This window comes from Rhinopithecus bieti, unplaced genomic scaffold (assembly GCF_001698545.2).
Source record: "Rhinopithecus bieti isolate Rb0 unplaced genomic scaffold, ASM169854v2 scaffold_26532, whole genome shotgun sequence".
Taxonomy (NCBI): Eukaryota; Metazoa; Chordata; class Mammalia; order Primates; family Cercopithecidae; genus Rhinopithecus; species Rhinopithecus bieti.
Window position 1 is genome coordinate 3496897 of NW_016812934.1, and position 21550 is coordinate 3518446.

The 21550-nt window shown below is 38.6% G+C and overlaps 1 long non-coding RNA gene across 2 annotated transcripts in view; it reads left to right on the forward strand.

Moving 5' to 3' along the window:
• The first annotated feature begins 220 nt into the window (after positions 1–220).
• The window catches only part of LOC108512174 (uncharacterized), a 38772-nt gene continuing 17442 nt past the window's right edge, over positions 221–21550 (forward strand). The window contains exons 1-4 of one of the 2 annotated variants that reach the window (XR_001880520.1): positions 221–967; positions 17040–17138; positions 17698–17852; positions 20227–20280. This is a non-coding gene — a long non-coding RNA (uncharacterized LOC108512174). The remainder of the gene's footprint in view (positions 968–17039; positions 17139–17697; positions 17853–20226; positions 20281–21550) is intronic. The other variant, XR_001880519.1, reaches the window with a different exon arrangement.

Consider the following 21550-nt stretch of genomic DNA (forward strand, 5'->3'; position numbering starts at 1 on the left):
CAGATGTCCACTCAACTAAATGAATATTTCCAACTTAATTGAATCATTTGACAAGTTTTCCTAGCTGACTCATGTAGTTCTTCCCCATGCTTTGCCTTAAAAAGTGTATTATTAGGATGTCACCTTAGTAAACATTGAGAAACAGTAAACTTTCTGGTTTTTTTATTTTCTTTCTTTTTTTTCCCCCAATGACATCCATTGATCTACTCTTGGCGTTTTGTGAAACAGGCACGCACCAGGGACCACAACAGCAGAACGTTAGAGAAAAAGATAGTGTCAGAAGTGGTGGGGACTTAGGGAAAAAAAGTGGTGACGGAGTTTTTTTTCTCTCTCTCTCTTTAACAGATTCATTTTATTTTCATCACGGGGTGCACCCTGTTGGCGAGTTCTCTGGGTCAGACCTCCGATGGCTCCTAGGTCTCGGGGCTGGGTCTGAAGTTACTCGTTGCTCAGGAAGAAAGTGGAGACGGTTGCAGTCCCCTCACTCAGTGGGTCCGGCTGTGTCCCCTCACTCTGTTCCGCCGCCTGTGTCCCCTCACTGAGTGGGTCCGGCTGTGTCCCCTCACTCGGTGGGTCGGGCTAGGCCCCTTCATTCACTTGCTCTTCCGGCTGGTTGCCCTCACTCAGTTTTTCCTCTGGCTGGGTCCCCGCACTCAGTAGCTCCGGCCGCAGCTCATGCTGAGGGAGCTCCTGGTTCAGCGGGCCACTGGGGCCTGATGGTGCTGGCCCGCTCCCTTCCTCAAGTGTTCTTACAGTCGAGGTCTTTTTTGGAGCACTTTTCTTCCTGGCTCTCCCTCGACGAGTTGCTTTTCCTTTCTTCGCTATTTTGGGACACTTCTTAGGGCTTCTGGGCCTTGGCTGAGAGAAGGACTTCCTCTTTCGTGTTCCCTTGGTGCTGGCTGGTGGTCTGGCGGTGGGCAGGCTCTCGGCTTTCCATCCGTCTTCGACAAGTCAACGTCTCCTAATGGTACGGAGTTTTCTAATTTATCAAAATAGGAGTCCTGAGACTTTTAAAAAATAAAATAACGTAGATAACCTTAAGATTATTATAGAAAAATGTTCAGCTAGTGGGGGGGCAAACAAACTTTTCCAGAGCACCAATTGCATGCCTGGTTTCATTTTTCAAATACAATTAAAATGGAAGTCCTGCCCTTTATCCAAATTCTCACAGAGAACATGAGATTCGACTTTTGAACTCAGTAATACTGATAATATTAGACAAATATCTTAATGATATAGACTACTAATAATTAGACTGTTTCCAGGTAATCACTTTTTGCATCTGAAAAAAAGGGAATGCTAACATTAGATGTCAGACTAATATCTTAAATATATATTCTAATTATTATTAGACTTATAAATTGGCCTATGGAGCAAGAGATTTGCTGTTCTACAAAACTAACAAATCAATAGACTGGTTGGTTTAAGGAAACTACTCTTTAGAAAAAAATTTAAAACCCCAACATGAAAAAAGTGAAGTCTGTAGCTCTGCCTGGAGCCTAAAGAGAATTTGGACATTAAAGAAAAATAAAGTAAAACCAACTATCAATCAATTGATTACTCGTCTTTTAGAATTGAGGATCTATTCAAAGATATACTCCATAAACCACTTTCCTCAGACATTTTCATCAGAAGAATATTTCATTTTTAGTAGGAATAAAATTATCTGCAATTCATATAAAGTTTTGTCATTTTCAAAGAGCTTCTTTACATACGTGATGAATGGGACAGGATCTACAGTAAAAACAACAACAACAACATGGCTGTTGGTTTAGGCTCTGCCATTTTCAAGGTAATCAATTTTTCCATCTGGTAAAAAAGGGAATGCTAATACTTCTCAGGATTGCTAAGATGATTTATTTAAGTCACCTAGTAAGTTTGTCCATTGGGATCCATATTGGCATAAGGAAATAATACCTCAAATATCCAAATTATATAAAAATAATTGTTATTATTACAATAAAGTATACTAATTTTGAAACAAATATAAATGATTTTCTCACATTTTTCTGTCCTTCAGAAATGCCTGTCAAAGTATAGAAATGATTTACTTAATTAATTACATGTATGTGAGCATCTTGAACATCGCCAGCAACAAATACCTGCTAACTGGTTATAAATGACATTGATGAATATTTAGACAAAAATTTCAGCAGGTAACTCTGAAGTTTCTATGTGCATGATGTAAAAGCAAAAACATATTTTAGAATTATATCTGGATTACATGTATTCTAGTGATAAGGGAGATTTTGTGCTGATTCATGTAACAATAGGCCTACCTGTCATTCAAGGCCAGCATCCATTATGATTGGTGGATGATTTCCATGCCATAAGTTTTAGATATTTTGCATTTCACCCTTCCCTTATAGTTATATAAAGATATTTTTAAAATTGTAAAAAATAATTGGTCAACACATACATGTGAACACACACCCATATATACATTTGCAAAACACAAACTCAACAAAAGACAAGTATCTAGAATACATAAAACTCTAAAACTTGCTAGTAAACAAACAAATAATCCAATTAGAAATGGGCAAAAGATATAAAGAGACTTTTTTTTGAAGAGGACACACAGATGGCAAGTAAGCTTATGAAAATATGTTAAACATCATTAGCCATTAGGAAAATGCAAATTAAAATCACGATAAAATATCATTACACACCTATCAGGATGGCTAAAATAAAAACATAATGACAAAGCCAAATGCCGGTGAAGATGGTGAAACTGGATCACTCGTACATCGCTGGTGGAAATGTAAAATGTAAAATGGTACACTTTGGAAAATAAGTCTGGCAGCTTCTTGAAAACATGCAACAACCATATGAGCCAACAATTGCCCTCCTGGGCATTTATCCCAGATAAATAAAACTATATTCACTTTATGGGTAAATAGCTCTAAACTGGAACAATCCAGATGTCCTTCAGTGAGTGAATGGACAAGCAAACTATGGCACATCCGTACCATGGAACACTATTCAGCAACCAAAAGGAACAAGCCACTGATACACATGACAACCTGGATGAATCTCCAGAGAATTATGCTGAGTGAAACAACCAAAATATCCTAAAGGTTATATACTATATGTCTCTATTTAGATAACATTCTCAACAGGATACAATTGTAGAAATGAGAAACAAATTAGTAATGGTCTAGGGCTAAGAATGGTGGGGGTGGGAGGAAAGGGGTATGACCACAAGGGCAATGTGAGGAATACCTGAGTGATGAAAATGTTCTGCATCTTGACTGTATCAATGTCAATATCCTGGTTGTGATACTTGAGTTTTGCAGGATCATACCACTGGGGGAAACTGGGTAAAGGATAGTGGTGGGGAAATTATTCTGTATCATTTCTTACAACTGTACATGAAATAATTATCTCAAAATAAAAGTTTAATTTAAAAAAATGTTAAAATATATGGCATTGAAATATTAATCTAGGCTACTGAGATTTTGATGCTCTCTTAAATTTTATACCCAAGTACTCAAGGTGAGTGACTATCTTGCCTTACTTTGGTTCCTGTCCTAGAAATCAGATTAAATGTGGAAGAAATCACAATGAATGGGGGCTCTAAATGAATTGTCAGGAGTTTCCAAGGAGGATTCTGCAGGCTTGTGGTGATAGAGGTGATAGAATGCTTTAACATATTTTGGGAAATAAGAAAGGTAGTTAGTAGGGAGACTAGAAACCCCAAGAGGTTCAGGAGAAGTTTAAGAGACAGAGCTTGCTAACAGAATCGTCCTACAGCCCTTGTAGGGAAGCACAAAGAGAAGGGATATTATGCAAATACAGATATTTAGAGGAATCAAACAAAACTAGGTTTTTGTTGTTGTTGTTCCCCTTCCATCACTCCGTTCCCCCTGCTGTGAATCTTGCCAAGAGGAATCTTAGAATGCTAATGTCTCGGTATTTGACACAGCGAGTGATAATTGCACAGTGGCCGATTGATTTCTGACTCACCCCTTTGCAGATCAGCCCTGCAACTTTGCATTCATTCCAAGCCTCAAGGAGTAGAGCACAGCAGCAGCAGGGCCCACCTTCACCCGTCAGATAATAAAGTTAAGTCATGCAGCTTAAAATAAAATAAGCAAGAAGCAGATGGTGAAAAGGACAGAATGTAGCGTATTTAATCTGTCCATGTTTGTGAGGAAGCAATTGTCTTCTTAGCTTCAGAAAACAGAGCAAGACAAACAATAAAGCTTCTCTTTCCTGGGCACATATGAAATTGTTGATAGAGATGATCTGGAGTTTGGGGTAATTTGACCCTCATCTTGCTGAATTCTCTTTCTTGGAACCAGGAAACTGAGCTAGCCTGCTTCTCCTGGTAGGCAATCAATGATAGGAGGAGGTTAGCAGCAGTCTGCTCAGTAAACAACTCCGAACAAAATGATCACACCCAAATGAAACCAATATTGGACAAAGTGAGCCTCCCAAGGCCTGGGGTGGTCATCTATAATAAAAGAGCTGTCAGAGCAAATGGGCTAGTGTTAAATACTTCAGCGTAAACTGTTAGGCAGCGGCCCCTATGAAAACACAAGGTGGTGAGTAGTGTCATGGAGCGTTTATTCCAATTTGGCTTGTTTAGAATCGCTACAATGCTGGAGAAAGACGACAGAAAAAATGACTTTGCCTCCTCTGAGAGGGCTCTCTGACACTGAAATCTGGAAGGCTGGCTTGAGCCCTTTGTCTGGAATTTATTCTTATTCCAGTTCAGATGGTGCCTGAGTATTTTTTAATGATGTGTCAATTAAGGCCCATTGCTGACTGCCAGAGTGGAAGGATCGGGTAGAAATCTGTGTGCGAGACGAGGTAGAGCCGGGTGGCTAAAGAAGGAGAAGCCGCGAGGAAATAGGCAGAGAGTTCGGAAAGCAAATGAAAATGAGGTTCAGCCTGGTTGTTGTTGTTGTTGTTGTTGTTGTTGTTGTTGTTTTTCTTTTTGTTTTTTTTTGAGACGGAGTCTTGCTTTGTCGCCCAGGCTGGAGTGCAGTGGCGCAATCTCGGCTCACTGCAAGTTCCGCCTCCCGGGTTCATGCCATTCTCCTGCCTCAGCCTCCCGAGTAGCTGGGACTACAGGCGCCCGCAACCACTACCCAGCCCGGCTAGTGTTTTTTGTATTTTTAGTAGAGACGGGTTTCACCGTGTTAGTCAGGATGGTCTCCATCTCCTGACCTCAGATGATCCGCCCGCCTTGGCCTCCCAGAGTGCTGAGATTACAGGCGTGAGCCATGGTGCCCAGCCTGTTGTTTTTCATTAAGTTTAATTACATAATGGGGAAAACATTCATAAAATCTACTTTTTTTTTTTTCAAAAGAAAACATTCAAATAGAAGATACTTGGAGGTGGTCAAGAAGAGAACAGGCCTGGCAGGCCCAGCCGTGACTCCTTTGCCATTGTTCCATATCCTTGGGGAGTGTGAATTCCAAAACACAGGGGCGGGGTATGCTAGTGGACTACCTTCTGGTGAACGCCAGTTCCGTTCTACGTACACTGGGCTTTATGCTCTGCCTTATAGTACAATGAGTCGGAAACTGAGTGAGGTAGACGAAAAATGAGCCTCCCCTTCCCATGCTATAGCTGTTCTTGACGGCCTGTGAGTCTTCACCTGGAACAGTACACCTCACACTTCCCTTCCTTCTCTGTTTTGGACCTACAGAGAATGTAGCACACATCTCAACATTTAGCTTTCTCATGTTTTCATTTTCATTTACCTTGTTTGTTCATCCACCTGGCCAGCAGGTTTTGAGCGCTGAGGTTAACACAGTAAGCAAAATAGCCACATGGAGTCATATAGTTCCTGAGTCTCTCATAGAACTTCCTGTTAAGCCAGGTAGCAGACAATACCCAAAATACCTTAAAAACAAGGCCCCTCCCTGCATCTCATGATTTCTCAGAGATAATGGGGTATGTTTAAGTGGTTCCATTGGAAAATAAGTGATCTGATGAGTTCGCTGAACTCATTCCCTATAATGGTTCCTAAATTAGACTTCTTTTACAAGAATACAGACATTAGGCTTATAACTTTGATGATTTCCTAACAGCAAAATTTGAGACTTTTAAACATGGGATTATTCTAAACTATAGTTATATCGGGCAATAAAACACGAAATTGTCCATGCCATAACAAAATTAGAGATTAGAACCTGTCCTTGACTGTGGTTCTAACCATATGGACAGAGAAAACAGAGGAAATGGGTCTGCAGGGGGAGGGGAATGAATCAGACATTCAGAGGGTCACAGGAGCCAGGGATGGCGGCCAACTGTCTCCGTTCGCCTGCGCTGAGGGGTTTTCCAGGACCCTGCACTTTTAGTGCTAATGCCAGGAATGAGTGAGTTAGCCACCGTACCAGGTGCTGAGTTAGCCCCCTTACCAGGAGTTTCTGGACCCCAGCTTTGTTCCTGCACTCAACTCTGTGAGAAATTTCCCTTTTTGCTTATGCTTATCTGATCTGGGTTTCTGTCACTTACTTGTAAACTGGAGTCCTAACAAATGGTTAAGTAGCATTTTCCACTTTGTAAAGAATTTTTGAGTCTCACGACAACTTTTTGAGACAAAGTAGATGACATCCCCATTTTGAAGAGAGGAAAATTGGCTTGAAATCCCAGGCACATTTACCAGCTCATATGGCTAAGTAGGTCAGGTAGCAAAGCTGGGCCCCCTGTCCCCTATCATGAGAGCTTTGTACTTCTGGAAAGCTCCCTCTCAGCGGGTGGGGGGTGGGTATCTTGCAGGAATAGATTCTGTACTGCCTGGGCATCCAGCAGTCACAACCTGCACTTTTAAAGACACTTGCTCTTATATACCCCCTCTTCTTTACTTCTCTTAAGTTTGCATGCTGCATGAACTTCCTCTACCCTACATTGTTTGAAACTCTGCCATTGTAGCCCCTTTTCCTATCCAGGGTTTTCTTGCCACTTCACTGAGTGAAAAGGTGGGAAAGTAAGAGTAACCAGAACTCAGAGATGACCTCCCTTACAGTCTTTACAAACATGTAATTTAATCCTCAAGGCAATTGTATGATATAGATTTTACTCTTTCCTTTTATAGATAAAGAATTTGAATCCCAGAGATGATTAAGTGGCTTTTCCAAGGTCACTCAGCCATTATGCAGTGAAACTGAGATTCCAGTTCAGGGTGTCTGACTCCAGAGCCCATTCATTATTTTGCCCATATATAATGCAAACTTCTAGGTAGGCACAGCCCTCTATTTTGGAGCACATAATTTATTTCACTGGGAGAACAAAAGTGAGTCTGTGCAAACTCTCAGGACAGAGGAAGCTCGGTGATAATGTTGGGTGACTCTGGGTGCCGTTTTAGGGTTGTCCTATGCAGCATCATTCTAGAGCTGCTAGAACAGTGTAGGTCCTAAGATAAAGTATAGTTTCTTTTCACAATTCATTTATACTCACTCTGGAAATTTTTCCTTCAAGCATTTGGAAGGCCCTTATGTTACCAGAAAGGGGTTCCAATCCAGACCCCAAGAGAGGGTTATTGGATCTCATGCAAGAAAGAATTCAGGGTGAGTCCACAGAGTAAAGTGAAAGCAAGTTTATTAAGAAAGTAAAGGAATAATGGCCAGGTGCAGTGAGTCTTGTCTGTATTTCCAGCGTTTTAGGAGGCCAAGATGGACAGATCACTTGAGGTCAGGAGTTCGAGACCAGCCTGGCCAACATGGTGAAACCCTATGTCTACTAAAAATACAAAAATTAGCCAGGCATAGTGACAGGCCCCTGTAATTTCAGCTACTCGGGAGGTTGAAGCAGGAGAATCACTCGAATCTGGGAGGCAGAGGTTGTAGCGAGCCGAGATCACTCCACCACACTATATACAGCCTGGGCAACAGAGCAAGACTCTGTACTTAAAAAAAAAAAAAAAAGAGAGAAAGTAAGGAAATAAAAGAATACTACTCCATAGACAGAGCAGCCCTGAGGGCTGCTGATTGGCTAGTTTTATGGTTATTTCTTGACCATATGCTGCCAATAATCCAAAGGGTGGAATTTTCATAAGTTTTCTGGGAAAGGGGTGGGGATTTCCTGAAACTGAAGGTTTCTCTTCCTTTATGCCACATAGGGTAACTTCTGGACATTGTCATGGCATTTGTAACCTGTCTTTGCTCTGGTGGGAGTGTCTTTTAGCATGCTAACGCATTATAACAGGCAGTGAGAACAACCAGAGGTCACTTTCATCATCATCTTGCATTTGATGGGGTTGGTTGGCTTCTTTATTGCATCCTGTTTTATCAGCAGATTTTTTTGTGACCTGTGTCTTGTGATCTCCTACCCCTCCTGTGACTAAGAACGCCTAACCTCCTGAGAATGCAGCGTAGCAGGTTCCATCCTCATTTTATCCAGCTCCTATTCGAGATGAAGAGATGAAGTCGCTCTGGTTTGACCGCCTGTGACGCGCAGGATGAGTGTTCCTTCAAAGGAAATAAAACATTTCAGGGAGAAGAAAGTGAAATAGGCATAATCTTTTGTTTAATGTCTATTATTAGATTTACTACTAGATGTTTATTATAAAATTATAATTATTGAAAATAATATAATTTTAAAAGTATTTAAAATACATATGAATAAAACAAATTATAAAAGTCGTCCTAAAACATCTCCCCAAAGTCACCTCTGTAAAGATGCTGCTGTTCATTCTTCCAGGTTAAATACACACACTCCCCCAAAAACATCATATAAAAAAGGTTTTAGAACCAGCTTATTTTCCTTTAACAATAAATTGTGAATATCTGTACATGTCAATGAACAATTATATTTTTAATAGCATAGAGAATTAATCTCTACCCAGATAGATGCTGGTAGTTATGTTTTATATCCATTCTTTCCTCTTCCCCTGCCCCCATCACCAAAATCCAGGCCCATCCATGAGTAAAGCAGTGTCTGATGAGCTGAAGTATTTAGTAAGCTAATGTTCACTGTCCTCAGCAGGAGGCCTGCACAGCTTGGCTGATGAGAAATGAACTGCCTGAAGCGATCTTTTAATGGCAACTAATTTCCCATATTTGATTCTCAGCTTAGCCAACTAACATCTAGTTCAAGCGTGACAAGGCATTCACAGTTCCTTTTGAAAGTTCTCTGTCTGAGAAGCCAAACAGTATGTTCAGGGCCATCGTGACCTTCCAAGATCTTGTCCTGTCTACTCCAGACCAAACTTTGATCTGCCAGGGTCAGTGATCTTATGAGAAAAAGTTTATGTCTTTATATTGAGCTCTTCTTTTTGATTCTATTTTCAGATAAGTTAGCGCTGAAAATTACTGAGCAACAAAGTTTGTAAATGTCAACTGAGACTCCTCAGAGAAACCATAGAGCTATTTTCATTTTCTTTAGGTTCGTGTAAACAGTTTCCTATCAATTGGTCTTTTTCATTCTTAATGCATTTAAGATATCTAATAGGTATTAAGCTCCTCTGTCCTTGCTTTAAACAAATCCTATTACTCTGTGATTCTATCCCATTACACAGTGATTATTGAACAGAGCTCAACTTAATTGGATATGATCATGTCCTGGTATGTAGAATTATCCAGGAAAATTAGTACTTTTAGTTGCCTCCAATAGCCCTATTTGTGGCTGTATTTTATACTTTTTTTCTAAATCTACAGATGAGTTCTTTTATATTTTTTTGAAAGTGGCTCTAAAATTTCTTGTTAATAGCTACAGCATGGCTAGATTCAAGGGAGACTACATTCAAGGATTACTTGATCTTAAGTTTTATAGGCAGAGAGGTAGGTGCAGCATAACTTAATGAATATTAGTGTCCTGGTCTTATACATAGGGCCGTGAGTGTGTATGTATGTCTGAAGGTTTTAATATCATCAGAGAACATTGCCAGGTCCTACTTGCCACCTCCCACCTCTGTTTCACATACCTAGTTTTGGAAGCCAGGATTCTAATTATTTATATTTTGGACTAGATTGCCATTTTTCAATTCTGAGACAATCTCACCACTTTATTTACACCTGAGTAAGAATGGCAATCTCAAACAGTACTATAAACCACTTGCCAAAGCCTAGCCGAATGTAGGCAGCATTGCAAGCCTCAAAGAAAAAACCAGTCAGCAGAGGCCGTCAGGGAGCACGATAGGCCTCGGGTCCTCACCCTAGACGGACTAAAGCATGAATGTGTTCCTGTCCTTGAGATAATCCTGAACTGTTCATTTCGGGGAAGAAACCACCACACAAAACCAGACTCAGTGGTTCATTTCAACTCTTTAGGAAGAAGTGAGATCCTTGTTGTCTTAGAGAAAGGCCATTCCAGATACTCCTCTGTCCCAATAGTCTCTTAAATTGCACATGAAACAGTTTACCTCGTTTCAGACTCACTGATATTGGTTCATCAGCAGAGTAGTCATCTAGCATGGAAACTTTTGCTTTTCTAAAAAACCTAAAACATTTGATAATTTTGCAGGAGCATCCTTAACCTTGATGTGGTTCAAAACCACATCACACAGTGGTTATGGCAGTAGGCTCTGGTGCCAAACTGGTCTGGCTTTGAACCTCAGCTCTGCCACATGTTCTTGCTATGACGTTGGACAAGTAAGGTGGCCTTTAGAAGTCTCAGTTCTTCAATCAGTGAAATAAGAAAAACAATAACAACCATCTCCTAAGGCTCCTTCCTATTCATGAAGAATAAACTACATAAACCATGATTTTAGAGCAATGCTTGAAACATAGTAAATTTTTATTCATTGTTACTGTTACTATATTAGTTTTACTATTATTATTTTATCCATGCTTTCAAAGCCCAGGCAAGTTAGGCATGATTTTTAGGATACAGGGTTTTAGATACCTAATTAGGTCACAAACTCTGATTCATTAACCTTCCATCTCAATTAGATGACAGTCTCATACCTAATGGTCATCTACCATCAGGTTGCAGGCACCAAAAGCCCTAGACAAACTCTGCCTTTCTGTTTCTTTCTTTGTTTTGGTTTGGTTTGGTTTTAGGATGGATTCTAATAAGAGTAATTATTTCAGTCTTAGATCCTTGTGCTTTTTTACCTTATCGATGATGGCCAGGAATTGGCCAAGAAATGGCTAAAAATGTGTCAAAGATGCTCTGGAAAGGGAGGATTGGCATTATATATTTTTAAAGGGTAGGAGTAAACAACTGTGGACAGTAGCTGACATTCACAGTCGATAGTATGGAGTTGTTATTTGATAAACTGTTTTGTTTTTTCCTTGCTACATTATTCAATATGGTAGTCATTAGCCTCATGTGGCTCTTTAAAGTTAAATTAAATTCATCAGAATTGAATAAAATTAAAAATTCAGTTCCTAAGTTCTCATTACCATTGACTACACTTCAAGTGCTCAGTAGCCACATGTGGCTAATGGCTAACATAGTGGACAGTTCAGGTTATGGAATATTTCCATCATTATAGAAACTTCTACTGGCTCACTTGACTTTCTAGGGTGCAGGGAGAAAATGACCAGCTTCTGGGTAGGTTGAGGCTTATGTGCAGATCCTTCCCACTGTCCCAAGTATTCACACTGCCGAGGCTGAAGTGCCCTGAAAATGTGCTTACTTTTCAAATGTGCAAGATGAATTCAGTTTTGACCCAACCCTTGAACTGTGAAGTAGCCTGAAGGGACTTTTTTAGGTCTGGAAAAAGGTAGGAAAACTGTCATTGAGCCTGACCCTGTCTGTCAAGGATGACTTCAATCTAGTTAGATCACCTGTCACTTGGTAGTGAGAGGGGTGGGGTCCAGATTTTCAGCCCTGCCAAGTGAAGGAGACGACGAGATGCTGAACAGACCAACACTAACAGATGTTTCTTAGGGTTCACCTGGACCTGGCATAGGCATCAATAAGATTTACTTAATGTTGACACTTCTAATGCAGGATGCAATGAGTAATAACCAGATCAAGTTTCCATATAAACAAAATTATTCTCTCCATTTTGAAGAACTATGATTTGGCATTTTTAGGTGACTTGCCTAAGTTTGGATATCTGGAATTGACATAGTAGCTACATGTGATTTTAAGCCAAGTTTTCTGATTAGAAATTCTGAGACTCCCCCCATAAACTTAGCTATGTTGTAGTTTTAACAGTAAATATAAAATCACAAGCATCTTTGGTGGTGTGGTCAGAGTTTATTTTTATCTTGGGCTAATGATCTTTCATTCATTAGCATGAGCATCTCATTCACACATGGACCCATGATTCCAATAAAAATGTCACAAAGGTAATACGACTATAATTATTTTATTTTTCAAACTAGGATACCATAGATGCAAAGCCAAAAAAAAGTACATTTGCCCTCTTATCTCTCACAAGCTCACCTGGCATATGCCAATCAGGTAATTGCTTGTGCAAACGGATCATTAGGTGCACAATTACCTCATTTGAAACACAAATTCAGGGCTGAGTAGAAGCATTCCCTGCATGTGCAATTTTGTGAGTGTACTAATCATTACAGCCAATATGGAAAAATTAGCCCTTAAATTCTTTTCGCACCTATGGCTTTCTGTTTCCTTTGCTGATGGTATTCATTAAAATCAAACAAACATGATACGTTTTTCTGGACATAAACAATTAGTCACTTTCCGTCATTGCTGCTTGAGTAAACATGTACATAAAACCATGTTGTGTATGCAAACTTCACCTCATTCAATCTAAGCAGGGTAGTTCTCCTTTTACCCCAGGCTTCAGCTGACATTCTAGTTCATAACTGTTTGCATGGAAATGATGAAGCCTTTATTTTATTTTATATTTTTTCTTTCCAAATACATTTGGCAAAATCTTCCAAGCTGTCTCCTTTATGGCAGAATATTGTCCTTGGCCCATTTATATGCTAATTGCTGAAGTGTTACCTTTTACTGACAAGTATTTACATGTTAATTAACTTTGGGAGGATGGTTAGAAATACTAGTTTGCCCTGTTTAAAGTGATAAAGGGGATGTTCTTTCAAGAAGAGAACAAAGACAGTATTATAAAAGGAAATTATTTAATTACCTCCTTCTAAGAATTAGAAATATGTTTTCCAGCCTTTCTCTCTGTAGAGGAATTCTCCAGATTGTGACCTGAGGCACAAAAGGAGCAGGGAGTGAACATTCTTCTGTTTAATCTGACTTCCAGGTGAACACATCTGGTACATGGAATCTAGGTCAGTGATAGTGAAGGAGGAAAAAGAAAAAGAAAATGAAAAGCAAGCTTGGAAATAGTATATATTTAATCTAAAATACATGAGCATAAATTGATTCCGTGAAAACCAATACAAATGAATTAAACATACTCTCTTGACCTCTGATTTTATTATACTGTTGTGTGTCCTGGCAATCACTGAAGGGAAGGGAGTAGGAGAGTTAGGATGTGATAGAAGATGATGTGATGGAAATACTGAACACCTGACAGGAAGAAATGATCGAAGTGGGAGTTAATAACATTAAAACAACTAAAATGAAGACTACTTTGAACTTAATGAGCAAAAGAAGTATAGTGAAGTATGGCTCATCAAATAGGAGCAACAAATAGAAAGACACAGGTATAAACCAAAAATAAAAATTCTAGGTCCCAGAACCAACTAAATGAATCCCTCTTCTTAGCCAAGGGCATTCCAAAATAAACCTGAAACACTAGTTCAGGCCAGGATAGAAATGGGTGGTCGAACATGACCCATTATACCTTTCTCCCTTTGGAATTCAGTCTCAACTGACCAGCATTAACATTAAAACAGAGAGACTTAAGACTAACAAAGCAGATTCTTCACACCAATAAAATGCCAAAATGACAGCTAACAGGCCCTAAAAGAAATCTAAGTGCCTTTCCACCCAAATATATTTATTTGACATATTTTGAAAAGGCCCTGCAAAGCTGTCTCCTGCGGGGAAAATCTGTATCCTGTACAGAATCTCTTTTCCTTGCCATGTTTTTTTCCTGATCCAGGAGAGAATTAACTAAGAATCTGGTGCCTTTTATTAAGTCTGATAAGAAATATTTACAATCTATTCTCTCTGAAGCCCTGTTACTTGGAGGCTTTATCTACATATAAAAACCTTGGTCTCCACAAGATCTTATGTTAACCCAGACACTTCCTTCCTTAGATAAACTTTTTCAACCACTTGCCAATCAGAAATATCTTTGAAATCTTTGAATTCACCTATGACATGGAAGCCCCTCCCACCCCTCCTATAAAACCAAGCTGTAGCCCGATGACCCAGGCACATGTTCTCAGGATCTCCTGGGGCTGTGTCATGGGCCATGTCACTCATATATGGCTCAGAATGTATCTCTTCAAGTATATTTCAGAATTTGACTCTTTTTGTCAATACAGGAAAGTTGATCCTTGTCAGCATATAGAAGGATGTTTAGGGGAGTAAATGATTTAGTGAGTCATACTTAGGCACTCTAAGGCTTGTAAACTTATAAATGTCCATGTTTGTTCTAATGATATTCACATAATTTTTTGAAATCTTCATTTTCAGGTGAATACCAGTGGGTACAGTGAGTCCTGTCTTTATCATCCTCTGGATGCTTGCCCAAAATTCATTCTGGCAACAATTTCTGGAGATTTTACCTGTCCCTATTTTTAGAATATACCTAGACCTTGTTCTCCATTTCCGCTGCCTTTTAAAAGATCACTACTTGCCTCCTCAATGTTATTTAAAAAATCTCCTAACTGGCCTTATAACTTCCAGCTTGTCTAGTCTCCAATTCACTTTCCATACCTTTGCCAAGATGATTCGCCACATCCTCACTTCATTGATTTATCCATTCAGTAAACATTTTCTTGTTGAGGGCTCAGTGGTTGGTGTGTCATTTTACATAATTATGTACTCTAAGAATTTGAATGGGTTTGCTATACAAGTTACATACCCTTTCACTTGCTAACTGATAGTCACGTTCATAAAATCTAATAAGGTCTAAGAGGACTATGCTGTGAGCTCTGAATTTTGGATTTGAGGCATTTTTGGTGGTTCAATAGAAAAGGTAGAAATGTTTGTATTTTTCTACAAATGTTAAGTATGTGAAGTTTACATTTTTTTTCTCTAGTAATATAGATCTGCCCTACCAATGGAGGTATCTTTTGTGATGCTACCACTTAGAAGAAGTGGAAAAACAGAAAGTTACATACCATCTTCTCTAACTTCTTTATTCTTCAAAAGGGAGGTAGTGAATGCTAAAAAAAAAAAAAGTGAGGTCATTGTGGGGAGGGAGGTGGGAACTTGTGCATATTAATGTATAGAGGAAAACAAAAAGATAAAGACAAATATAAGTTCAAGAAGTTGTGTGGGGAGGAATGGGGATAATGGGAGGACGAATAAGGAATGCCAAAAAAAGAGAAAAGACAGAAAATTCTGATTTCAAAGCAGAAAAGTAGTCCCTGATGGGAAACGTAAAGAATACAGAGTAAATGTTTTATATGCATCTCAACATGCTTAAAATTAGTCTTTGGTAATAGAAGTAACATCACTTTGCAACCGAAGATGGATATATCTCCTTTGAAAGACTTTCTGTTTTAATAAGGAAACATAGTATGCTAATAGGGGTTTATTCATTAATTTAAGCATTGTATGAAATCTTAAACTTCTGATCACTGGAAGAAAGTTAACATCAGTATTTTGTAGAGAGGAAGTAATTTTCTGATTGTGTGCCACAGAAAAGCATTATTGCCATGTTGCATTTTTTTCTTGACTTTTTTTTTTTTTTTCCTTTTCACATTTTGTTTGGTCTGGAGCCAAAAGAAGAAATAGAGTCTGAGTGCCAGAACTTGGAAGGATAATTAGGGCCTTTCCTCTAACTGGTTGGCTGTAAGCAGGCAGTGGGAGCTCTTTCTCTCTGAAGTAGCAATCTGTAAGAGAAGAAAGACCAAGTGTTTTTTGTTTTGTTTGTTTTGTTTTTATGCCAATGTCGCTCTAGCTCTAGCAATATTTACTCCCCCAAAGGGCTCGTCTAGACATGGTGATCCCCATGATGACATTATGAACTATCCTACACAAACCTGATAGAAAGCCACAGGTAGATAAAGACTATGTGTGAATAGAATTCAGGTTGAGTAAGAATGGTATGTTGTGAAAATATATATTTACATTTTTTTTCAACAAATAGATGAAGCATTAAGTATCAATAACATATGTCAGACTATGTTCTAGGTGATCAGAATACATCAGTGAACCAAGTCACCTGCCCTAATGGAGATTACAGTCTGGTGGAATTATATCTTCTTGTTTGCTTTTTTTTTTCCTTAAATCTTGCTTTATTAAAGTATGTTTTCAAATATAAATTATTACAAGTTACATTGGATTACAATAATTAATTGCAGCATCTTGGGAAAAAGTAATTTATTGGGAGAACAGTCATTTTTTCCACTTAATAAAGAATAGAAGAGCCATCTGTATCCCAAATCCCTAATTAAACCCCACCTCTAGGCCACCTATGAATTTACTGGAAGTATATTTTAATTACAGACAAAATATCAAGCATAAAATTTGTTTATGTTCTGCTTAGGAACCTAAAAATAGGAGATGAGAATGAACATCACAGTCACAGAGTCTTTGGAAATGTTTTATATTTATAAAGAAAAAGTTTTCTGTAATACCTTACATTTTGTTAAACTTCTCTCATGAGCCACACACACATAAATAGCCCATTGAAATCTTCTCATTTATTGTTTACTTTTACTTCAAAAGTGAACATAAAAAGGAAGAAATTGTTATCTTTTTTTTTGAGACTTTAGAAATGTTGTATAAAAGGGGAATAAAATGATTAATTCTCTGTCCAGTCAATAGCTATGGTAACTATTTAGTATGATGAAGATGCCATAAGATATGAAATTAATGAACAATTGTCCTAATTTTCAGTAAACATTATTATTTTAAGTCCTCTATTGCTCAAGTCTCCTATTGTTTAAATTTTTATCTTCCTTTCCTTTTGAATGCTAGAGTTAATGACTGAAGTGTTCACATCAGAATTTTCCCCTTTTATGTAGCCCTCTCAAACCCCACAGTTCACATCCACTTGAAACATACATAATTATAAAAGATGAGAGACCAATTATTATCTTGTCTCCTCCCCTGTATCCTCACAGGTGCCTGGCTACTTCAAGAGTTGAGCTAATCACAGGGAAGATTCAGTCTCAGTTCAGCTGCCTCATTTGATCAACTCAAGACTGAGTCCAACAAAAGTGGTCTGTTTACTGAAACTCATTTTCATTTTTTCTCATTAGTCTATACATGATTGAGACTGGAAAAGGACAAAAGAATAAAACGAATAATGACAAGTAAAATCATTTTCTCTGGCCCTTGATTTTGCCTTCTTTTTTTTTTAAATGTAGTTACGTGCTCATTTTTTTTTTTCCTTTTTTATTTTCTGCTTTTCTTTTCTCTTGATTTTCCCATTTATGAAGGGGGAATTAGGAAATCCATGGTCTGAGTGCTGAGATGTTCTGATAGACCTTCAAGTTTTCAGCAGTACTCTGAATCAGAATAATATACTCCATCAAGGAGCCTGACAATTGGCAATACCTTCCCAGAAATTCAGGAGTGCCTTTGCATGAGGAAAAGCAGAAGGGAGTAAAGTCATGAAACATTGTGTGTGTGTTTATATAAAATTATATATTTTTGTTCACATATAATAATTACATATTTCTGCTAATTTTTCCTTTTAAAGGCTGCTATTAAGTTATTTAAAACCTATTGCCTAATAAAACTGCAATTCACCTTTGTAATTCACTCGTTTGTTCGCAGTCACAGAGAAGATAGAAATTGAACACGTTTTCTGCTCTCCTTCAGTACCAACCTCCGAATAAAGTGATGGTGGAGAGAAAACAAGGATCTTGTTTCAAAAATCCTTTAATTCCATGTAATTGAACACAGGAGTCCAACTGACATTTTTAAGAAAGGTAAGGAGGGAGTGTATTACATAACTAAAAGTCCTGAAGTAGTGGTCACGTAAAGATTATTACATGGATTAACAATGTCACTCAAATAACCATTTTTTTCCTTATGTCTTTCTTTCCTGGTGCTATAAGATGGCCTCCCACAGCTAGTGGAAATTTTTTGCTCCTAATTCACATTTAGCAGTAAGTAACAGTATGTCTTGTAGCAGTTCTCTGGAGGATCAAATAAACTTTTTTTTTTTCCCCATAAGCCCCTATCTGAGTGTTTGATTGGCGCAATTGGTCACATTCTCTGAACCAATCATGCAGTTAGGAGGATGGGACCTGTGTGTTGACTGGCTGAACCAGTCAAGACCCACACACATGGAGATGGGGTGAAGTCAGTACATAGGCTATATGGGTGCCATGCTGATGGCTGAATTATGAAAAACTCAAGGAAAAGGGTGAATGCATGTTGGGAGGTTGAAAACAGTATACAGTCACCTCAGAGATAAACATCGGAAGGGTTAGGCAATTCTTAAAATGTCATTCTCAGCCCTCGAATGACATCCAGAACCTTAGCCTAGTGTAGATCAATAATTTGTCACTCACATTATTGATAATGATGGAGTAACCATTAATTCAATAGCATTTAAAAATTCCTGTACAATGAATTTTACATATGTAAAGTGAATTTTTACATTAGGTGAATTTTACATATGCATGGTGAATTGGACTGGTTTTGTATTTCAAAAGAAATTTAGGCACAAGGGCTGTATGAGAGTTACATTTTACCAAGTTATCCACTAGTTATTTAACAATGACTAGTCACAACACATGCCCTGCTGTGACAGCAGTCTGTGGGTGTGAACTGGCCAGAAGGAAGGAGGGGATAGTAGGCCTGGCAGGGCCTATTGCACAAATCATAGTCTAGGGATTTATTAACAGGGCCCTGCGGTGGTGCTGACTTTAGCACAACACAGGGTTTGCTTTGCACATTGTAGAGGAAGCTCTACATGTTGGAGATATCTAAAGAACTTCACTTAAGCAATGATTTTCTTATTGCATAGACTATGAGTTTTCTTCTACAAACGTGAAAGCATAAGAGGTATAACATTCTTCTGTTTTTTTTGTTTTGTTTTTGTTTGTTTGTTTGTTTTGTTTTGTTTTGAGACGGAGTCTTGCTCTGTCGCCCAGGCTGGAGTGCAGTGGCCGGATCTCAGCTCACTGCAAGCTCCGCCTCCCGGGTTCACGCCATTCTCCTGCCTCAGCCTCTGGAGTAGCTGGGACTACAGGCGCCCGCCACCTCGCCCGGCTAGTTTTTTGTATTTTTTAGTAGAGACGGGGTTTCACCGAGTTAGCCAGGATGGTCTCGATCTCCTGACCTCGTGATCCGCCCGTCTCGGCCTCCCAAAGTGCTGGGATTACAGGCTTGAGCCACCGCGCCCAGCCATTCTTCTGTTTTTAAAAGTCAAACTAAATGTAATTCATTTATTTGGTAATGATCGAGAATGTAATTTTAGACATTATCGAAAGATTTTCCTCATTTTCTTCTCCTCCTCTTGATAGTCCTTCTACCTTTAATTAAACCTCCTTTCCACAACCACAGTGGCTTCACATTTATCAGTCTTCTAGCCTTTATATCCCAGTAAGTTTTTATTGTATTTTGAAACAAAGACTTTCAGCACAATAAGGAATCATAAGGACCAGGCTGTTTCGTTTAGAAAAGGGAAAATGCAATGAGAATCAAAGACAAATTAATAATTCATTATATTGCTGCATATTACCATAGGATATATTCTACAAACAGTTACATAGCGTTTCCTGCATTATATATTATAATTCACCTCCCCCACAACAACAAAAACACACACACTAGAATAGGTTGCCAAAGGAAAGTGCAAAATCATTCCCTGGAGGTCTTCATGATAAATCTGAAAACTTCTTACCCTAATGAGTTTAGGAGATACTTTTTAGGTTTTCAGATTCTTCCTGCGTGGAAGCTTCTTCCCCTCCCTTTTCTCTCTTCACCTAATTCAATCCTGTTTACCGTAATGACCTCAGGTACTCTTTCTGTTCAAATTATCCCAGCATATCCTGGGCTTTTCCTTTAGAATACACAGAATTGGCAAATATAAGTTGTATGTCATTAATTGGTTAATGTCTATCCTCTCTGTTAGGCAGTCACACTCATTTGGCCAATGGTCATGCCCTATCTCCAGGTTCCAATGCGGTGCCTGTATTGTGCTAGGCACCTAGCATTGTGCCTAGCATTGTGCTAGGTGCCTAGCTATTGTGCCTAGCATTGTGCTAGGTGCCTAGCATTGTGCTAGGCATTACTTATTATTTTATTCTCATGGCAACCTACAGTGATAGCTGATATTATCTTCTTTTGCAGATGAGGACACTGAAGCTTTAGAGATTGTTTAACTTACCTGAATTCAACCAGTAGGTATAAGAATATCTGCCTTCAACTAGCAGTGTGTTTTTCCATGATTTTATTTTCAAGATTAGTTGCATCTTCTTTCAACAGGTTCTGGAATATTGAAGGTGGGGAATGTGAAATATTGTTTTCCTCTTAGAAGGAAATGACAGAAAAGATATTATCCTGAAAAAAAAAATAAGGGAAAAGACATTTAAACTAGCTGTGGAAATTTAAAGCAAGGTGCAGAGAATAATTTTACTGGGATGACTTTTCTCTTAATGTGCCCTAAAGAAAGTACAGTACCGCGTACTGAGTGAGGTTCACTCCCAGCAGCAGGATGGGTCCGCATGAACCATGTTTCCACCATGCACTTGGCATTCACTGGCCCCTGCAGCACTCCTCCAATGGAGTTTGCAAAGTTCTCCCTAATTTGGACCTGCTTCAACCTTTCAGTCAAACAAAAGGATCACTTTTAGTGGGTGCCCTTGTCAGCTGTTTCTCTGAGAATCGGGCCTTTTATAACACCCAGAAAAAGCACTCAGCAATTGTGCAACCACCCCTGTTTCATTTATGTAACTGAGATTGATGAGAAGGGAAGGAAAGTGTTTACAGTGCAGGAAGACAGGAATTTTGGGATTAAGTAGGAAGCAAACTGAAATGAGCTGTCTGGGGTAATTATGAAACACATACTTCATATGTTTTCATTAGATATTACTACCATACTGCATAAGGCAAAGGAGTTTGATTAAACTACAGTTCAGTATATAAATGTATGCATAAATTACAGGGAAAGTGGTTAATTCATTACATTTCAAAAACTCTTCAGGGACATTAAGTGAGTAGAAATGTAGTCACTAGGTACATAGCATAAGAAAACTGTAATTAGGTGAGGGGTGTGAAGACACAAAACAGACAACAAGTGTGCCACCAAAACATGGCCAGTAAAACTTGATGCTCATGGATTGAAAACATAAAAGCCAAGGTAACAAACCATTGCAAAATCTAAGAAGTTATAACAACTTCATAACTATTATTGGAATCTATCATAATATCATTAAAATAATCTTCACGTGAACTATATGAGTCTACCAATTCCCCTTTGTTATGTATATGATTTGTCCTTCTCTTTAAACTTATTTTAGGTTTGGGGATACAAGCGAAGGTTTGTTATACAGGTCAACTCCTGTCATGGAGTTTGTTGTACGGATAATTTTATCACCCAGGTTAAGCCTAGTACCCTAGTACCCAATAGTTATTATTATTATTATTATTATTATTTTTTTTTTTTTTTTTTTTT